The sequence below is a fragment of the Protopterus annectens genome, chromosome 10.part0, assembly GCF_019279795.1.
Source record: "Protopterus annectens isolate FY-2018-M chromosome 10.part0, PAN1.0, whole genome shotgun sequence".
Lineage (NCBI taxonomy): Eukaryota > Metazoa > Chordata > Ceratodontiformes > Protopteridae > Protopterus > Protopterus annectens.
In genome coordinates, this window is record NC_056744.1 from 439626018 (window position 1) to 439647990 (window position 21973).

Below are 21973 nucleotides of genomic sequence, written 5' to 3' on the forward strand. Positions count from 1 at the left end.
CATCAGAACAAAGAGTAAACATAACAGTACCATTTTATAATACAATTATACAATGTGATCAAGTAGCTGACCAATCTCCAAACAACATCAAACATTTAAATAAAAAAATTATACAAAGACAAATATAAAACATAAATATAAATAAAAATATAAATAATGTACATAAAAATTAATATTAAATATTTAAAAAATTAAAAAAAACACAATATTAATATCACCATTAATACCTGGTGGTCTGTTTGCTCTGAGGTCACGTTGCCTCTTTTCATTCCAACATGTTATTAAAGCCATCACAATAGTAACTGTTCTATATTTCATCCAAGACAAAAAAGCAAACATTTTTAACAGAATCACATACGATCCCATGTTTTCACAAAGTGTTATTGAAGTCTTTATTCTTAACTGCCAGGGTTGTCTATGTAGCAAAATTCTCTAACTGTGATTCAACTAAGTAGGCAGGACTGAAAGATGATTACAGCAATGAATTTATGAACATAATTAGAAGCATGTTTAAACATGACAGTAACAATGCCTTGTACAAGCACTCTGTAAAAGACTGATTTTTTCATTCCAGAAAAGATTATTAAGCTTCCTAGAGGTGGTTGGGTTGCAGGGAGAACAAACTTGAATAAAGATAACGTGTCTTGAAAATTAGATTAAATGCTGGTTCATTACCTAGATGGAATGAGAGTACTTTCTACTTCAAGTGCATTAAAATTGAGGGTTTCTGAATTATAATTTTGTGTGGACTTTAATTATTTTTGTTATATGACTGACTATGCTAATGTCTCCTGCCTTTTACTTGATGATTGAAACAACAGTTGGTTTTGTGTATATTTCATTTTGATGAAGTTGTCCACTTGTTTCAAATGAAAACACTCAATAAAAATAATTCTGCCTGGAATTATTGGCCATGACTGGACTACTGTTAGTTTTATTTACTCATCTGGGGTGCAGTCAGTGCGTTGTCTGTCTATGCCACAAATACAACTTTTGGGGCGTACTTTTTCCTGATGTAATATATATTGCTTGGAAGGCCTACAGTAAGCTCTAACATAAATGTGCATCAATACAAAATTCATTGCAGACCTCCTTTTAGGGAAGATGAAGGGCAAAAACAATTAAATGTAAAAGACATAAATGCATATTATTCAGTCTGTCAAATGCTATCCAGTTAGTGAATGAACAGGATAAAAAATACATTGAAAATAAAAACAGAACCTTAAAATCTAAGACATCAAAAAACATTCAGAAAAGCTGAGTGCATATCAGGCTACACAGGATTGTTGACATTTCATTCATTTATTCATTAATTCTCTGATTCTCAGCTTAATCCATTTTCAGATCATAGGGGAGCCATAGCTCATGCTGGTTCTTACTGGGGGTCTATATTATAAGATTGACGGTTGAAAACATCAAACAACATATGGTCGATACCATATGATCAATGTCTTCAAATGTCAACCTTATAAAAAGACAAAAAGAAAAAAGTACCCCCCCCCCGCTACTTATACCAACTCCAAGACCGCACTACATTGCAGTAAAGAGAAATCTTTGACATTGTCTGCATTTGAGAATAAAATATAGACCCCTTACTGGGCATAGGACAGAGATGGGCATTCACTCATCTCAGGATGCACACATTCACTCACTCATGATCACATACTCATGCTCACACAGCACTCACACCTAGAGGAAATATGAAGGTTTGAAAATGTATCTGTAATCCATTTTTGGGATATGGGAACAAAATGGAACACTGAATGAAAACTCACATGGGCACAAGGAACGCATGCAACCTACAGACAGAAGTAACAACAGCACTGTGAGACAGCAAATCTAACAACTATATTACTGTGCCCCCCTTATGCTGCACTGTAGTTCCAGCAATTAATCTACCTGGGAATAGAACCCACTGCCTCCTGCACCAGAGGCAAGTGTGCTATCTGTTGCACCACTGTGCTACAAGAAAATTTGCAAACCTTCACATGTTCCCTACGTGTGAGAGCTGTATGAGCATTAGTGAGTCAGTCTGTGCATCCTGAGATAAGTTTGTGCACAATGAATTTTTACATTCAAACTTTCTCTTATCACCATACTGTTTAAGGGGCAGAGCCTAGATGGCCAACTGAGAGCAGTGAATTTTGAGAGCTCCATAAACTAGTACAATAATATAGGAAAATGTTATTATTTTCAAGTTTAAAATGCCAGAAATCTATAGATAAACTACCAAATTACATAAATATCAATTCTGGTGAAGATAAACAAACATTTTTCTGTCAAGTAACTTGGAGATATATTGAGTCACTGAATATGAACAACTCAAGGAATTCTCATCCAGATGCTGCTTAAAAAAAAGAACTGCAATTGATGACATCTACCTTACAGGAACTATCTTTGAAGATGGATGGCTTTAAAAATGACTTAGAAAAACTCAAATTAAATTCTCAAAAACAGACTGATACTCTTAAGGAACTATTTATTACAGCAACACCATACAAAAATAACAAATGTAGAGACTTCTTTAAATGACATTGAAGGGGGACTCAAAGAGGAAGAATTCCAAAAAGAATTTCTGCTTAGACAGAATACATGGCTGCTTAACAAAATAGATTACTTAGAAAATGGGAAGGAGAAACAATATAAGGATCTTTGGTCTGCCTGAAAACACTGAAGGAGAAGACATTATTTCATTCTTAACAACCTGGATTCTGGAATTTTTAGACTTGAATGAGGGACTTCCATTTGGAATTGAAAGAGTGCATAGAGCACTGAGGAAACCTGCATCTAACTCAACAAATTCTCCACCTAGATCCATAGTTATAATTTTATTTTCATTTCTGGATAAGGAACTAATATTAAAATCTGCTTGGAGAAAATCACCCTTAAAATAAAATCAAAGCCTGATAAGGTTTTACAATGATTATTCTTCCAGAATACTAGAACAAAGGAAAAAAGTCTGGTGAATAATAAAACTGTTGAAACAAAACAACATTAAAGCACAGCTGGTCTTTCCAGCCAAGATAAAAATACGTTTTGCCAATGAGATGAAAATCTTTAATGACTTAGACAAAGCTACTATATTCATCAAAAATAACAACATAGTGTCTATCTCACAAGAAATTGAATGGATGGCCCCATACACTTAAAAGAATAAAAGAAACATATCCTTGGACTGATGCTAGAAAGAAGAAACAAAAAAACTGATTCCAAAATAGCTGTCCCAAAAAAATAACTCTTACAACTACATCTCTCAAAGGATCAGCTGATATAGTACATTACTTCTCATCTGTTTTTATTTAAAAAAGAGGGTTTCTTAAACAACTGAGAAACAGTAATGATTTATTCAGAATGCTCAGAGATGGTCAAGATGGGTTACTATTTACATTATACATAAGCCAAAGCAACATATAATATAAACATAGAAGTTTCTATTCCCCTACTTGAACTCAGTGAATACTTATCTTGATCATTTTTCATTGTTTTTACTTGTAATAATTTAAGTAATTAATTAACTAATTCAACAAGGTACCATTCATCACAGTTCAGACTCAAATGTAACAAATTAACATCATATATAATAGCAGTAACAGTAGAGTGTTTTGAATAAATAATGCTGTCATGGAGACTAATGCCTTCTTCAGTTAAAGTATGATTTAGAAATGTCGTATATCCTGGTTGAATAATAGTAGCAAGCTCTTAGTACAAATGCCGTCATTATTCTGTCTAAATATCGTTAATATCAATTATGGCAGGTATCACAGCTACGAGTGCTGTATGATCAATCCTGATATGGTGTGCATGGATGCAGCCGTGTCTGGCAGCTAGTACAAATGTCATTATTATTCTGTCTAAACATAGTTAATATCAGTTATGGCAGGTATCATAGCTTCGGGGGCTGTTTGATTAAGCCTAACATGGTGTGTGTGGATGCAGCTGTGTCTGGCAGCTGTTGTATGTTGCCGTTTTTGTCTTCAGGAAGCTATGGGTTAGGGCTTGTGATTGAGGTTTACTGATGCATGTGTATTAGGAAGAGACATTTGGTGTTTTAGCCTGGATCCAGGGAAAGGGGGTAGATAAAACTGTGATTTTGGATATTTTAGCAGAGAATAGTTTGTTTATACATCTGTTGAGTGAGAGGTGGGAAGGCTGGAAGCATGTGTTATCTCTTGTTGTGGCGGCTTTTTGGGAGGTTTCTTTCTTTTTTTTTTTTTAATGTTTGCTCTCCGTTCTTTTCCTGGCTGCTGCCTCGCTGAAAGGGAGGGAATTTAGGCATGAAGTTGCAGTGAGGTGGAGCTTTGCTTCAGGTGCATCATGGGCCTCTGGTATGCAGTACACAGACACACTAACAGAAACAGAAGCTCCCAGGTTGCTATGGTAACGGAGACAGAGTGACAGTAATGCTTAATGGCTCTGAAGAGCCTCTGAGATGATTCTCGGCAATGTTTTTGGTTAAAAAAATAAACTAAAAGGGCTGCTTTAAACCACATGTACACATATTACTGATCTCCAAACACTTCTTTTAGCTCATTAAACTGATTCTTGATAAAAAAAAAAATAAATAAAAAAAATAATAAGCGCGATTTTATATTTAAAATGTATTTTGGTCCAAACACATTAAGGACTTACATAAGAGTGGAAGTCTGAGTTATTGTGAAAGACCAAGAGCGCATGATCTTGTTCAGAACCCTTTGCAGTGGTCTGGGACGTGACATTGTGCAGACATGTTGGGCATATGGGGATAGCTAATTCTAGGGGTGTTTGGGGTTGCCGGGAAGTGCTTGAGAGTCATCAGATTTCCTTTGTGGAAATATCTGTGGGAATGGAAGTTGTGTTGAGTTGTTCACTGTCACAGTGGCCACTGCATGGAACAGGCTGGTAAAATGGAAAAGGACAAATATTGGTTTGGAGATTTTAAGAACAGCCTGGAAACACACCATATGAGCTAGTGAATGCTATTCTGGCAAAACTGGATAGGTATGTGTATATGTAAAGATGGAAATATACTTATAATAAATAAGAAACTAGAAGGGTCTCATAATTTAAAGCCTAAGGACTGTATAAACATGCTTGGAAGGAGCTAATAATAAGAACAAGCATTACATCTTATGGTCTGTCAAATAACTAAAAACACGCCAAGAGCCAGCACCGATAGTTCCAACTGCCAATTTTATTGTGAATAAACTAGTGCAACATAAGCACTATAATAACAACATAATGTCAAGAACAGATCCAAACAGGAGTCACCACACGGAAAAGTAGGATAAAAACGTTCTTTATTCTTCCATAAAACCACACAAGCGCTTTCACGTAGGTAAACTACGCTTCATCAGGTGTAAATAATGAAAACAAATAAACTGTTTTTATACATAACTTTTTAGCGGGAACTCAAAACGCCAAGTTTCAATTAATTACTAATTAGAACAGTTTATGTTGTAATTAAAGCGGCAATGACCCAAGTTTGAAAAACTTGTAGATATTATTTCTCAAAATTCATTTAACGCCAAGTTTTCAATGGTTCTTTGATATAATGCATCAAGCAAATATCACTCAACTAAAACATAATGAGAAACATACTGAAAACCTTGTAACCCTAAGCCAATTTTGTTTGAATAAATTAGAGACAAACCGTACTGTCTTGCAACTTACAGACACATACTCATAGTACAACGGCTCTACTTGTTCACATAATACAGGGTTATAACATCCAACTCATAAAGATGTGGACCAGAGTCCGTATATAAAATAACATAAGATGCCAGATACATAATTCCACATTGAACCAAATGACAGTGCAAAGCAAGCGGAAACACCGCTTAATAATGCATCCTACAGAACTGCATCCAATGCTGTCACAAACATAAAACAATACGAGACTAGTGCGCCATTTCGGACGATAGCACTAAATAAATGTTGTCAAGGTCTCCCAACAAATAATTAATAAAGTATATATATACATAAACAATCACCAGGTCTCAGATATTCAGACATACATCTCATCTAGCAACATCGCTGATAAAATAGTCCGAACAACCAATAAGCTCTCGTGACTGATAATAAATAAAAATGATTGTTAGAATGTCAATAGATATAAAAACTACAGCAAAAAATATATGTGAAAGAGTCGACGCTCTTCACCATATGAGACGCTGCTCACACATTCCAACAGCTGTCAAAAATTCCATCAAAGCTGCCAAAAAACAAAAGTCTTATGAGATTTTGTTATGATCTGACAACACTAATATGGTTTTTTGTGTTCAGCTGTTGTCCACATTAATATATGATGAAATCTGTGCACATTTGGCACTTAAATATTTATCATCCACTTGTTCTGGTAGTTTGCGCTGAGTTTTGAAACTCCGAGTGGTTTAATAGTGTCTATATTTCTCCCCTGATAAGTTTGATCAAGGCTACAGCTCATTGCAACATATTTCTATGGATATTTTTTATTATAGAGTCACCGGTAACAACGGTGGATGTTTGGATGACATCAAAGGAGTATGTAGCTGATTTTGGTCACCGGAAGAAATGAATGGTTAGACTTTTGTTTTTTGGCAGCTTTGATGGAATTTTTGACAGCTGTTTGATGCTAAATGGCCAACTATGAAACATAACAATGAAGGTTAAAAAATTTAACAGAGATGTGACGGATTATGCAAAGGGGCAACCCTTTCAAACACAGAGAACTGTCAGGTTTCAGGACACACGGCCGGGAATGACCGGGGGCAGGTCCAGGAAGAGACCCAGATCCATACTGAAACGTAGAGACCAAACTTTTACGAGCACATCAGGAGAGGAGTCATCATATACAGATAGTGAGGGAGGTATGTCTACTAATTCTCCTTTAAAAAAGAAGAGCAGCAATCAGCACCTCCCTTTAGACAGGGTAGGAAATCCAGAGGGGGGAGGAAACACACCCATAGAACTAAGAACAGAATCCATGCCAGGTTTGATTCAAGCCCTATTGAGACAATAAATACATCATTTGAAAATGTTTTAAATCTGTCAGATGTTGTACTCACTGATGCACAACATAATATTCTAAATAAAGGTTTGGGTTTTGTTCCAAGTTTCTTTTCAGATCATTATCTTACCTCTTTGGATGTTATGGAATATTGCAGAAAACTTAACCTTAAGATATTTTTTTCTGAACAGGACACTATTACATCTCAAAGATCTTCTGAGTTTACTTTTAAAAAATCTACATTTCAACCACCCATGAATAAAAATGTTGGTATTTTCCAACAAGCAGTACTCAAAGATCTACATTTTCCACACTTAGAATGCAATATTGCCCCAGATAATATGACATCAGAAGAAAAACAGGCACTTTTGGAGCTTAGAAATAACCATACAATTGCTATTCTAACAGCTGATAAGGGAGGAGCTGTAGTCATTCAAAACATGCATGACTATATTCAGGAAGGTCTCCGACAACTTTCGGATACCAAATGTTATCAGCACATGGGTGTGGATCCAACCAAAAAATTTAAGGAAGAGATTGATATCTTTCTCAATTTGGCTGTGGATGAGGGCATCATCAGTCCAAAGACTCTTCAACATCTTCAGGTTAAGGACCCTTCCAAGCAGATTTTATATCTGCTACCTAAAATTCATAAATCTATTATTCGTCCCCCGGGTAGACCAATTGTTTCTGGTCATGGCTCATTGACTGAACCATTGTCTGAGTTTCTCACTCAGTATTTGAAACCTTTATTGAAACACGTCAGAGCTAGAATTCAGGACACAACGCAGTTTTTGAACATCATTCAAGATACTCAGCTAGATCCAAATTGGATCATGTGCACTCTGGATGTGAAATCTCTCTATACTAGCATACCTCATTGGGGAGGTCTACAGGCTTTGGAATTCTGGCTGACTACATCTGAAATATATCCGCCTGGGTTTAACACATTGCTTATATGCATGTGTGAACATGTCCTCAATAAAAATGTTTTCTATTTCCAGGAAGTTTGGAATTAAGGACCAGGCAGGTCCCTTTTCGACGATGGCAAGAAATTATAAATCCTAATACTACTTGTGAGATGGAATCTAGGATCTGATGATTGCGGATGGTCCGGGATTTTTGGACGGTGGGGGTGAGTGTGAAGGGAATGGTGTAACCTCCGGCAATAATCCGAAGCACCCATCTGTCCTGAGTGATTGACTCCCAGGCTTTTTAGGTGCTTGGCAAAGCGGCACCCGACTGGCTCCGGGCAGCACAGCCGGGCAATCCCTCATGAAGTGTGGGAGGCTGAAGAGCCACGAAAGGACTCATGGTCTCCAGAATTGCGGGGCCCTCTGCCGCCTCTGGGACGGGCGTCTCCCAGAAAAATTTCCCGTCCTCTGCCTCTGGAAGGGAATCTTCTGCTGTTGATGATGGAAAAACTTACGTGATTTGCGGAACCACATCTTCCCTCCTCCTTTGCCTTGGGATAAGGCGAAAGGGAGTGGAATAACGTGCACCTCACGGCAGATAAAGTTTTTCCTTCTTGCTCAGCGGGTAAGAGTGTCTTTAACCTTAGGTCCAAACAAAGAGGACCCATCAAAGGGCGTCGTGAAGGAAGACTTGAAGGCCTCCGCAAATGACACAAGAGCCAGGCTTGTCTCCGTGAGAGCCACGCCTGTGCCTGCCGCTCTACCACGCCCCTTCGGCCACATATGAAATGAGCCTCATGGACGAAGTTAGAAATTGAAGCAAGGATAGCCAACTGAGAGCTAACCGACTGGGCTAGCTGCTCAGGTAGGTTACCTGAGAGGAATCTGACAGCTCATGACCAGATCCTCTGAAGCCTGGTAAAATGTGCCAAATAATTCAGGGACCTTAAAGTAAAGGCCGCTGAAGTCAGGGTACGCTTCCTGCACCGGTCCATGCTCCTAGACTCCTTATTAGGAGGATGGGACGGACGTTGAAGCCTCTGCCACGCCCTGTTGTGTAGCAGATGCCACCACCATGGCATCTACAGCCATGCCTTTAGTCAGGAACTCCTTCTCGGGTGGGGCAGACAAAATTTGTTGTTAGGGAGAAGGGACTGGTTCCGCGGTATCTGGATGTTCCCACGCCTCCGACAAACTAAATCCAGGAGCTCGTCAAGGGCGGAGACACCCAGGAGGCGGAGGCTGAGCCCCAAAGGCCTTGAGAAGCACTGACTCATCAGCAGAGGGGGGTTTGGATATCCAGCCGCCTGCTGTTTGAGGATCTCTAAGATGTCTGCAAATGAGACATCATCCGAGGGCGACTTCGGGACCCCTCCGCATCATCAGATCAGTGTCCAATGTAATAGACTCGGGGAGTCCACGTGCTTCCTCTTGCACGATCTCTTCCTTGGGGGCTCCTCTGAAGACAACTCAAGAACCCTCAGGAGGAGGGGAACCCCCAATGGGGGTAACCTCAGGCCCAGGGGCTCCGCTGCCTAGGACAGGGGAACTGCCAAAGACCCAGTCTCCATGCCCAGGGAAGGTGCCGGTAAAGCCGGAGAGATGGCGAAGACTTGGCCAAGGCACTCCTTATAGCTCTGAAAGCCGGACCCCCAGAATCCTGGGAGTGTCCGGTCCCCGGAGCCATGATAGCAGACGAAGTCCCGCAGCCGAAGCTTACCGGAGGGAGGCTCGAACCGACAGCATAGGTCCCAAACATCACCCCAGGTCCAGCCAAGAAGTCCGTGTACCAAACTCGGACCCGAAGGCGGGGTTGAAGTAAGGGTTGAGCCGACCCTAAGACCTCCACGGCTCCAGCACCTGCTCCGGCGGAGCCGGGCGGTCGGAGGAGGAATGGCAATGACATGGGCATGGGCCGTCGGCTCCAAAGCCAACTGGGTCGAAACAAATTTTTGAAAGACTGGGGACTGGAACAGTCTTTGGAGCACCCTGTCTATGTCCCGAATCTGACATCCTCGATGACCTAGAGGATACTGAAGCAGGTTCGAGATGGCCTCTCCAACGGCCCCAAGGGCTAGGGGACGGCTCGAGGCGACTCGATGACTATCGGCGTCAAGGAATACTTACACTAGTTTCCATCGGTGCGAGGAGGACTTGGCGCCGAGGAGGAAGTGTCTGAGCGGACAGCCTTTGTCGGCTCCGAGACCAGTGGAGCCGGCGGTGACCCGCCTCGATGCCCAGCCATCGGCTCCAAGCCAGAGGAGTGAGACTGGTGGCATCGAGGCAGACCGTTCCGCCCTCGGCTCCAAGTCCTTGGAGCAAGGAGAAACCTGCCTATGTCTTTGGCGGTGGGATCCGACGGACTGGTCGGAACCGACGCGCCCTTAGCAGGAGAAGGAGAGGATGCTAAAGCTTCTTCAAAGGAGGGTTTTATAGACCTTTTAATGAGCTTATTTTTCCTCTTGGAGGACCCTCGAGGAAAAAGCGTGACACACGCTGCAGGACTCCTGCAAATGTTTTGCACCCAAACAATAAACACAGAGAGTGGTCATCTGTGATAGACATTTTAAAGTTGCACTTGGTGCACTTTTAAAGCCTGAAGGCCTAGGTACCTGAGACATTCCACGTTGAATTACAGCCCAAAACACAGTACAAACACTGTAATTAGAAAGAAAATCTCTCTTCTTTGTCCTTCTTTACAAGAAGAGAAACTATCAACAGTATAAAGGATCCGAGATCCCTAAACAAAACAGAAGTCACCTACAATCAAAAAGACCGTGAAAGGCCACACAAGAGGTACTCCTAGTCAACACTCACAACACAAGAATTTACCAAGTAAATTTCACCAAACTCACTCTAAACACAAGAATAGCTGTTAAAACAGCTTTTGTTGAAGAAAAAAGAAATTCCTGACAGAAAAACTAGTGAAAATAATCACTACTTAGCTCAGCCAGCTCGAGACCACGTCTTCACTTGTTAGCGGCAAACGAGATCTGGGGGACTGGTAGTGGTGCATCCTGGGATATAGTAAGCTCAGCCAATAAGAGACTTCGCTCTTTGGCATAAGCGTGCCGAGTTGGAGCCGAGGGATCGGCTCCGAACCCATCAGTCAGAATGTAGGCGAGATAGGATCACATAACATCCACATGTACACATATTACTGATCTCCAAACACTTCTTTTAGCTCATTAAGCTGATTCTTGATAAAAAATAAATAAATAAAAAAATAATAAGCGCAATTTTATATTTAAAATGTATTTTGGTCCAAACACATTAAGGACTTACATAAGATTGGAAGTCTGAGTTATTGTGAAAGACCAAGAGCGCATGATCTTGTTCAGAACCCTTTGCAGTGGTCTGGGACGTGACCTTGTGCAGACATGTTGGGCATATGGGGATAGCTAATTCTAGGGGTGTTTGGGGTTGCCGGGAAGTGCTTGAGAGTCATCAGATTTCCTTCGTGGAAATATCTGTGGGAATGGAAGTTGTGTTGAGTTGTTCACTGTCACAGTGGCCACTGCATGGAACAGGCTGGTAAAATGGAAAAGGACAAATATTGGTTTGGAGATTTTAAGAACAGCCTGGAAACACACCACATGAGCTAGTGAATGCTATTCTGGCAAAACTGGATAGGTATGTGTATATGTAAAGATGGAAATATACTTATAATAAATAAGAAACTAGAAGGGTCTCATAATTTAAAGCCTAAGGACTGTATAAACATGCTTGGAAGGAGCTAATAATAAGAACAAGCATTACATCTTATGGTCTGTCAAATAACTAAGCAACAGCCAAAAAGAAAAAAAAAACACACACACACAATAGTTATGTAATGTATGATTTTAGTAAATCTAGACATAAAATATATAATCGTCATATAAGATGAAGCAGTCTGCTGAATTTAGATATTAAAGACAGGATTTAATAACATGTTTTTGTGAATAATAACACTACTGCTTTAACGTGTCATAAATGACATACACTATATTGAACATTGGGGAAGCATGATGATTTTCTCATATAAGTAAATGTGCATAACAAGTCATATAATTGCTTTAACTTGAATTGTGGTTTTGTAACCCATCTTGACCATACATAATTCTTAAGTGGTTAACAAGGTAACTAAAGTTTTATGCATGACATCAAACTGACAAAGTTGCTCAAGGGAAACAATAGAAGCCTGAACTAGGAATGTCACAGAATGTAACAATCACATTATGAACAAATAGTATTAAATTTACAATAATCACTCAGTTTAATCTTTGCTGATTATACAAAATAGAATGTTGCCATTTACATCTAAAAAACTTCCAGTATATGCCATAAATGGCAATTAATGAATATGGAAAGGGAACTTGTAATCATTAATCATAATAAGTAAATTTGTTGTTTTTAACCCATAATTTCACTAATTTTATAATAAGAAATGACGGATATGAAAATCCTTATGTATAGGAAATGGGGGGAAGATGGATGCACTGATAATTAAAATGCACTAACTTTCATCACTATTGTCCATATGACAATTCAATTTATGGAGCTCAGATGTTCCTGGATTGTCAAGGTATGAGTGATAATCTGATGGACTTAGGTTTATCCATCAGATTAGGAATGATTTTCATTCCATGGCTAGTGCAGAGCTTAGTTTTGTTAACATTTATTAATTTAAATTTGTTATTTCACAAAAACATTTTTAGTATGCCTGACCAAAACATTACTTTATTGGTAAACACTCAAAGTATAAAACTGATAATTTCCTTTAAAAGCTCAAAACATATACTTTATAGTTATCAGATGAAAATGCTTAATAGTCACAATAAAACAAAAATACATAGTCTAAATAACCTAAGATGGATTTCACTTTATTATATTTAAATACCAATGGCTTAAACAATCATAGCAAGAGATCAAATCTACTGAAATATTTAAAATTGAACAAAGCACAAATTGTCTTCCTTCAAGAAACTCATTTCAAAACAAATGACAATTACAAATGGAATCCTACAGAATATATGATATTGGCACAATCCACTTATAAGACAAAGGCAAAAGGGGTAACAATTTTATGGAAAACAAATGTGATTAACCCAGAAATCATTTATAAGTATGAAGATAAAGAAGGCCTTATGGCATTAGTAAAATATAATAACAGAATACGGACCTTAGCCAATCTATACTGGTTCCCAGGCATTGGAACAGGAACTGTTAGAAAACATTTGGATTTCATTTCCAATAATTATAAAGGCAACTTAATATTAAGAGGAGATTTTAACTGTATATTTGATATTTCTGAAACTATAAATAAAAGACCACTGTGTACATCTGCTGTATCAAAAGCTTTAAACAAGTGGGTAGAATCATTTAATCTTGTAGATACTTTCACATTTAAAGAAGATAAATTGTTGTTGTTTTCCCATCAAGAAAACAGATTTGGTACCCAAACTAGAATAGATAAAATATTTGCTGCCCATGACTTACACTCTAAAGTCATTAATTTCTCAATGACTCCCTGCCCCTTTTCAGACAATTCATTGATACTAAAACTTCAAAATGGGTACAAACCATTAATCTTTAACTCCAGAATTCCAGCATATATGACTACAATTAAAGAGGTCAAACCCTGGTTATTATCTGAATTACAGTTCTTCTTAGATATTAATTATACCACAGAGATAAATACAATAATGATATGGGACTCATTAAAAGCTTACATATATGGTAAAACACTAACTTTGTATAAATTAATCAGAGAATGGGATTCTGAATTATTAGATCTACAATCAGTCAATAAAAGCTGAAAAAAATCAAAATCATTTGGAGATGAAAAAGAAAGTAGAACTATTAATAACTACAATGAAATTCTAACACATAGAACTAGTTTAGCTTTCGAAAAAACAAAAAATTAATACATTAGCCACTTCTCTCAACAATCTACATAATTTATCCACAAAAATCAAAATACAATCAAAAGCTAATAACATTAAAAGTATCTTCCATGAAAAGAAAGGGAAAAATGTCTCGGATATAGGTGACATTCTTGATGCCTATATAAATTACTATATGGAACATTTCCAAAAAGAAAATATACATATTGATCAATTACATCTAGATGAAAAATGTTCTAATATAAAAAAATACCAGAAAAATTAAAACTAGATCTGCAAGCATCCATATCCTACAAAGAAATTACAGATATAATAAAAGAGGTTAAAACTAATAAAGCTCCAGATATAGATGGCATAATTATGGAAATATATAAACTTTTTCCTTCAAAGATACTATCCCTCTTCCATAAAAACTCTATTAAAAATTCAATCGCAAGCTTTAATTCTACCCTCTTGGAGATATTCCTTAATCACACCAATCCTAAAAGAAAACAAATCCCCAAACCTCTGTACCATATATAGACCTATATCTTTATTAATAATGACTATAAGATATTTATGACAATATTAACTAACAGAATGAAAATACCACTATCCAAAACAATAAATAACAATCAAACTGTATTTATATATCATAGACACACACATGACAATATTAAAAGGATAAATTCTCGTATAGATTATGTTAATAAAGAAAATAAAGACACATTTATAATTGGCTTAGATATAGAGAAAGCTTTTGATTCCCTAAATTGGGACTATTTATTCAAAATCCTAATGCTGTTTGAATTTCTTGCATCCTTTGTTCATCTCCTAAAGAATATATATATATATATATATATATATATATATATATATATATATATACAAATAATTTAGCATATGTCAAGTTAGGTCCTTTTACCTCTGAATCTATACATATAACAAAAGGCATTAAACAAGGATGTCCCATGTCACCAATTCTATTTGCTCTGGCTATTGAAATATTGGCAGATTCAATTCATAACAATATAAAAATCAAATAAATAGATGTTTATGAACAATATAATTCTAAAGTAATGCTATTTGCTGATGACATATTACTAACATTATCTAATACAAAAGAGACATTAGAAGAATCAGATATATTAATTGACAAATTTCACATGACTTCAGGACTCCTTTTTAATAAATCAAAATCAAGATTTTTATTTTTAAATAAAAAAAGAACTGCAGACTAAGGGGGATCACATCATAGGGAAACAAGAATCTACCTTAAAATATCTATGAATTTTGTTAAGCAAGGAGAATAATTAATTAGTCTAAAAAACTACAATAATATCAATACAACTAAAATCTCTGTGGAAAAATGGAACAAAATAATATTAACATTTGAAGATAGACTACAGTTAATAAAATGGATGTTCTTCATCTCACATTGCTGCAGTCCTTACATATGGGTAGTCCGCTGTCCTCGGTCGGCCCGAATACCAAAGTATAAGGCTGACGTCGGTCAAGGCGCTTAATACTGACATCAGGACGTCAGGGTACAAAAGCGCATCACCGACGTCATATCCTCAGTCTTTTTTGCCGCATGGTCCGATGCAGAAGCAGCGTTGCAAGTGCCGTCATGCTCTAAAATTTTTCGAGTTCGAGTTTCAGACCGAATCAAAGTTGGCTGGCACTCGCAGAATATTTTGTTTTTTCTTGCCTCAGTGTTTTACCGGATGTCAGAAAAAGTGAATAACTGTATTTCTTGTGGGAAACAGATACCATAGGGATTATCATTCTTTGTGTATTCCTTGTTTGGGGCCTGAGCACGATGTTGTTGGGTGTCGCTGGTGCTAGGTTCAATAAGCGCTATTGCCGAAGGTTAGATTGTGCTAGGCTGGTCTTAAGCGGTGCAATTATAATATGCCGCCGGATCGCGCCCGCTTCTCAAGAAGCGCAAAGACAAAGCAGTTAAACCCAGGCAAAGAGTCGTCCGGACGCCGGTTCTTTAGAGCCAGTGGAACCGTGGTTCCGACGGAGGCTTCTCTGGAGTCCCAGGGGAGACTTTGATATTGCAGGATGTGGCCTCTCAGGAGGCAGGTCAGGCTGAAGGGCTTCCTGTTACTGTACTCCCCTTCCTAGGGTGGTTAGGCCCTCTCCTTCTGTTTCCAAGGCTTCTCCCAGAGGCAGGCCAGGTTTAGCTTCTGTTGGTGTCACTCCTAGTGCAGCAGGGTCTGTGCCCAAGAAGCACATGCTTAAAATGGCAGAAGATTTGATTACTCTGATTAGAGGTTCTTTGCCCTCCTGATAAGAGGCCTAGGGTGGAGCCAGAGTTGGGGAGTTTTGAGCAGGCTTCGATGTTTCTGAGTCTTCGGCTGAAGACTTGCAGGAGTACTCTCCTTATTCTGATTCTGATGCAGATGATTCGACTCCTTCTGCTTCTCCTCCAGAGGATTTTTCTTTTTCAGAGACTCTTCATTCCATGAGGGAACATTTTAAGTGGGAAGGTCAGGACTTCTCTGATTCCAGGAAAAGGCTTAGGGAATTTTTGCTTTTGCCCCAGCATAGGCCCTTGGCTATACCTCCTGTTCTGGATGTTGTGGAAGATGTGTTTGCAGAGGCTTCTCTTAATCCTGATTCTCTGCCTCCTGCTCCTGTTAAACCGAATAGGTATTACAGGGAGCCTGAGGCTCATAAATATCTTTATAAGAGTCCTAGGGCGGACCCAGAAACTGTTAGTCAGGGACCTAAGGGTGTCAAGGCCTCTGTTGTAAAAAATCCGGTTCCTCCAGATAAAGAGGCCAGAGCTTTGGATAGATGGGGAAAGAAAGTCTATACATCTTCTACCCTAGCTATGAGGGCTTTGAATTGCCAGTTTCATATGTTGAAATATCAAAATATCTTCTTTCTCAATTGAAGTCTAAGGTGGATGCTCTGGAAGGCATTGAGTGTAAAGAGTTACAAGATTTGGTGCATGTTTCAGAGCAGGTGGGTAAGCATTCTTTACAATGTGGTTTTGATGCTGTACAGGCCTCGCCTAGGGTGGCTGCCACTGGTTCAGTTCTTCGCAGGCACGCATGGCTGAGGGATCAGAATTTATCTGACCATGTTAAGACAAGGATTTTGGATGCTCCTTTACAGTCTGATGTGTTGTTTGGTTCACCTGTGGAGTCAGTCTTGAAGAAAATGGAAGACAAGGCTAAGTCCATGCAGGCTGTTAAAGATTTTTGCAAGTACAGCCTCCAAAGTTTAGTAGGAATTGGCTTGCTAAGGGGTGGACGATCCTTCTTATGATTCTCAGTCTAGGTAGATCTAGACGTGGTAGGGGCAGAGCTCAGAGTTCTTTCAGACCTAGAACAGGGAGTTCACCTGCACAATCTTCGGTGAGGGCAGGGCCCAGTCCTTTCGTAAACAGGCCCAATGACCTACCTTTTCAGCTGCCAGATCCTTCTTGCCTGGCAGCTCCTTTGGGAGGAAGGTTGGCACTCTTCAAGGAAAATTGGAATTTGATTACCCAAGACAAATGGGTATTGGATATCATACACGAGGTTACAAGTTTTATTTCCATACCTTGCCTCCTTTCAAAAGGCATGCCGGACGTTCCTCCTCAGCAAAGACTAGAGGCTCACAAACAAATTTCTCTGCTACTTCAAATAGGGGCCATACAACCGGTCCCTCTGCCAGAAGTGGGCCTAGGATTTTATTCTCGCCTGTTCCTAGTACCAAAGAAAGGGAACACGTGGAGACCAATCTTGGATTTATCTATCCTCAACACATATCTGGACATTCCCAAGTTCAAAATGTTGACGTTACAACAGCTTTTACCTCTGCTGGGCAAAGATCACTGGATGGTGACTCTGGATCTCAAGGAGGCTTACCTTCATGTTCCTATCAGGCTCAGTTGCAGAAAGCATCTGCGTTTTGGCTGGGACTTCTCATTATCAGTTCTCTGCATTGTCCTTTGGCTTATCTACTGCACCCAGAGTGTTCACGAAGGTTCTGGCTCCAGTGATAGCTTTCTTCAGGCTAAGAGGAATACAGATCTATCCTTATTTGGACGATTGCCTGATTCTGGCCCAAGGAAAGGACGAACTTCTTCATCATTTACAGTATGTGATAGCAGTGCTAAGATGCCTGGGGTATTCTGTGAACGAAATAAAGTCCAGTCTAGTACCCTCTCAGGACATGTGCTTTCTGGGTGTGAGACTGAATACAGCATCCCAGATGGCCTTTTGACCCCGGACAAACAAAAGAATCTTTCTCTTTACTTCCATCAATTGTCTCATCAGTCCAGGCTGACTGCAAGGACAGTCCTTCAAGCCTTGGGGTTCATGGCATCTTGTATTCTGGTGCTTCCCAATGCCAAACTGCATATGAGGAAGCTACAATGGTATCTCAAAATGTATGGACACAGCACTGCCAAGATATGGACACTGTCATTCAGATAATACCTTGCATTCAAAAGGAATTTTGTGGTGGGCTCAGGAATGTCACCTAAACAAGGGACTCTCTGTGACCCGCCAGAGGCGAGTCAGATTCTAATGACAGATGCCTCAGACAAAGCTTGGGAGCTCATCTAAATGGAAAGTGGGTACAAGACACGTGGCCTGCCAGACTTCAACATCTACATATCAACTCAAAGGAGATGTTAGCAGTCCAATTTGCATTAATAGCTTTCAAGGATTTACTTCTTCCAGGGCAGGTGTTGGTTCTAACAGACAACACAACTGTCATGTGGTACATCAACAAGCAAGGGGAACGATTCTTATCCTCTATGCAGACAAGCAATGATTTTGTGGGAGACTGCTCTCAATTTACAGCTAAATCTCCAGGCAAGGTTTCTGCCGAGCACAGAACTCCTTAGCAGATGTGTTGAGCAGACGATTTATGGATTCCGAGGAGTGGAGATTGAGTGCTCATGTGTTTCAGAAATTGACAGTGTTATGGGGAACTCCAGACATAGATCTGTTCGCTTCTCCACTAAACTACCAGCTGCCAAAGTTTTGCACAAAAAGGTTTCATCCCACAGCTTGAAAAGTGGATGCTCTCTCATTCAATTGGAGCAATCTTCATGTGTATGCCTTTCCACCTCTGCCTCTCCTCCCAAAGGTACTCCTGAAGGTCAGACAGGACAAGCCAAAGATGATTTTAATAGCTCCAGATTGGCCTCGACAGCACTGGTACCCATTACTGAGAAGTCTGGTATGAGCCGCCATGGCCTTTGCCTTCGATTCCACACCTGCTGTCTCAGGAGAACAGTCATTTACTCAATGTCAAACTTCACTCTCTACATCTAACAGCCTGGCATATTCTGTTTTAAACCCTGAGGGTCTCAGCTTCCACAGCAAGTTTTGAATGTTATTTTGGAGGCCAGAAGGCCTAGTACAAGGAAAGTGTACGCAGATAAATGGAGGAGATTTTTATTTTGGAGTACAGCAAAGGAATTTGATGTTTCTAAGCCTAATTTAAGTGTGGCTCTTCAATATCTTACTGAGTTACTGGACAAAGGTTTGTCCTTCTCCTCTATTAAGGTTCATGCTGCAGCAATTTCTGCTCACTATGACTGTGACCCACCATTGTTTTCTCATCCTTTGTTTAAACAATTCCTTAGAGGGCAAAGAATATAAGACCCCACGAGCTCCTACTCCTGCTTGGGATCTCAATTTTGTGTTGGAGAAACTCACTCTACAACCTTTTGAGCCTGCAGCTACTGCCGAGTTGAAATATTTATCATGGAAGACTGCTTTTTTTTGGCCATTACCTCTGCGAAGGGTTTCTGAATTACAGGCCCTTATGGCGGTTGAGCCTTTCTTAATTTTCCATAAGGATAGGGTATCTTTACGTACTAATCCTTCCTTTATGCCTAAAGTGGTTTCTAGTGTGGCTTTAAACCAAACTATTCATTTGCCTACTTTTATGCAAACCCCAAAATAAAGGGGAAAAGATTTTGCACACTTTGGATATACACAGGCAGTTGCGATATTATTTGAGCAGAACTAAAGGGTTCAGGCAGTCTCAGCAGTTATTTGTTTCATTTGCTTTGGGTTCTCAGGGCAAGCCTGTTTCAAAACAAACTATTTCTAAGTGGATTGGGTTTTGTATTGCTTTCTGTTATTCCCATCATGGTAAGGAGATTCCAGCTGGGATTAGGCCTCATTCCACTAGGGCTACTGCCACTTCTACAGCTTTTAAGGGTGGCAACTAAAGATATTTTGGAGGCAGCTACTTGGAGTTCAGTGCATACTTTCTCTAAGCATTACCACCTTCCACTTTACTCTAAATCTAGGGCTGGTTTTGCCACTGCAATTTTACAGGGCATTTTGGCAGCTCCTAATGCTTTATAGTTTTGCCATCCTCCCTTACCTCTGCTTTGGGATTCTACCCATATGTAAAGACTGCAGCAATGTGAGATGAAGAACATAGTACAGTTTTGTACCTACCATAAATGTAGATGTTCGAAGATCCACATTGCTGCAGTCCAATTTACCCTCCCTCCTTCCCCTCTGTAGTTAGAGGCGGTTGTGTGGTTTGGGTTGTGAATATTGTAAATATTGTAAATAGGATTAGTGCAGGGGTGGTTGGTTGGTTTTTTGCTGTCTTTTGGTTTTGGCCTTTCTTTTTAGGGCCTTCTGACATCTGGGGCAAGAAAAGACTGAGGATATGACGTCGGTCATGTGCTTTTGTATCCTGACGTCTTGATGTCAGTATTAAGCGCCTTGACCGACGTCAGCCTTATACTTTGGTATTCGGGCCGACCGAGGACAGCGGACTACCCATATGTAAGGACTGCAGCAATGTGGATCTTCGAACATCTACATTTATGGTAGGTACAAAACTGTACTTTTTACTGTCCAAGATCCTATATATAGCCTTGGCAATACAACTGTTACCAGAAAGGAATATACTTAAAGAAATAAATGTATGCCTAAGAAAATTGTTATGGTTTCCCAAAAGAAACAGAATAACTTTAATACATCATATCAGACCATGGAAACAAGGAGGATTAAACTTTCCTGATATATAAACATATATAAAAGCATCAATATCTAAAACAATCTCAGATTGGATAAGTCTAAACTACTCAGCAAATTGGAAATAATTACTAACTGTAATATCAATAAATGAATTTAATTTACAAAAAAATAACAGATACAAACAATTTGCCATGGCACATATTATGTATTAGTATGTAATATAACATAACTAAACCCACTAAAACTCATATGATTGATTATTACATTGACTCATTTAGGAAAATTATTAATGCAAATATAGATTTCAAAATCTGGTTTGATCTTTTAACACCATTTATAGTCAAAAAGAACTTTCCATATAAAATATATAGAGAAATTATTAATTCCTGGGAACAGAAAGGATTTGTTTGTTGGCTCCACTGTATCAAAGGACTAAACGTTTTAGATATGTAAGTAATAAAAACAACATACAAAATTCCACAACAGGACTGGCTAACTTTACAGAGTATTCTGTCATATTTGCAAGATTTGAGTAGAATAATTAACAATTCTTCATTTAAAGAAATACCTAAATTTACAAAATACATATATGACATCATATATAATGACATTGACATGGGAAACAGTATTTCAAAATTTTACAAAATATTGATAAACTATAAAACAACACCCAAAACCTCATATTGGAAATATATAACAAAAGGATACTCAATACAGTTAACTGAAGATATTAAAACAAATATCTTATTAAAGATAAAATATACATCCTTTACACAATACTGGAAAGTTTTTAATTGGAAATGCTTGCACAGAGCATTCTTAACCCCAGATAGAATCAATAAAATGAGTTCTTCCATAAAAGGAATATGTTGGAGATGTGAGCAAGTACACAATGCAGACTGGAACCACATTTTCTTTGACTATGTTAAAATTAAGCCATTTTGGAATGGTATTAATAACTTTCTACAAGCTTTATTTAATGAATCATTTTATTTAGCTAAAGCTCTTGTATTATTAAATGTGAACAAAGGTCCTCATTTGAATAGGTCAAACGTGTACCTTGTATGGACTATACTTGCAATTTCAAGGAAGTGTATAACAAAAAGTTGGAATACTAACACAATACCAACTTTGGAAGACTTCTACAGCCTACTGAAGACCACAACATTATTGGAAATTAAAATTAAAGAACTCAGAATTTATCTAAAGCCATTTATCAACAACCCTTGGGGAAAAGTCTTATGGTTGATTGACACTATGCAATAA

At 38.7% G+C, this 21973-nt stretch overlaps 1 protein-coding gene across 2 annotated transcripts in view; it reads right to left on the reverse strand.

The window, feature by feature from the left end:
- ARMH1 (armadillo like helical domain containing 1) overlaps positions 1 to 21973 on the reverse strand; it is an 859505-nt gene that overhangs the window by 675644 nt on the left and 161888 nt on the right. The gene's annotated exons all lie outside the window — the stretch shown is intronic.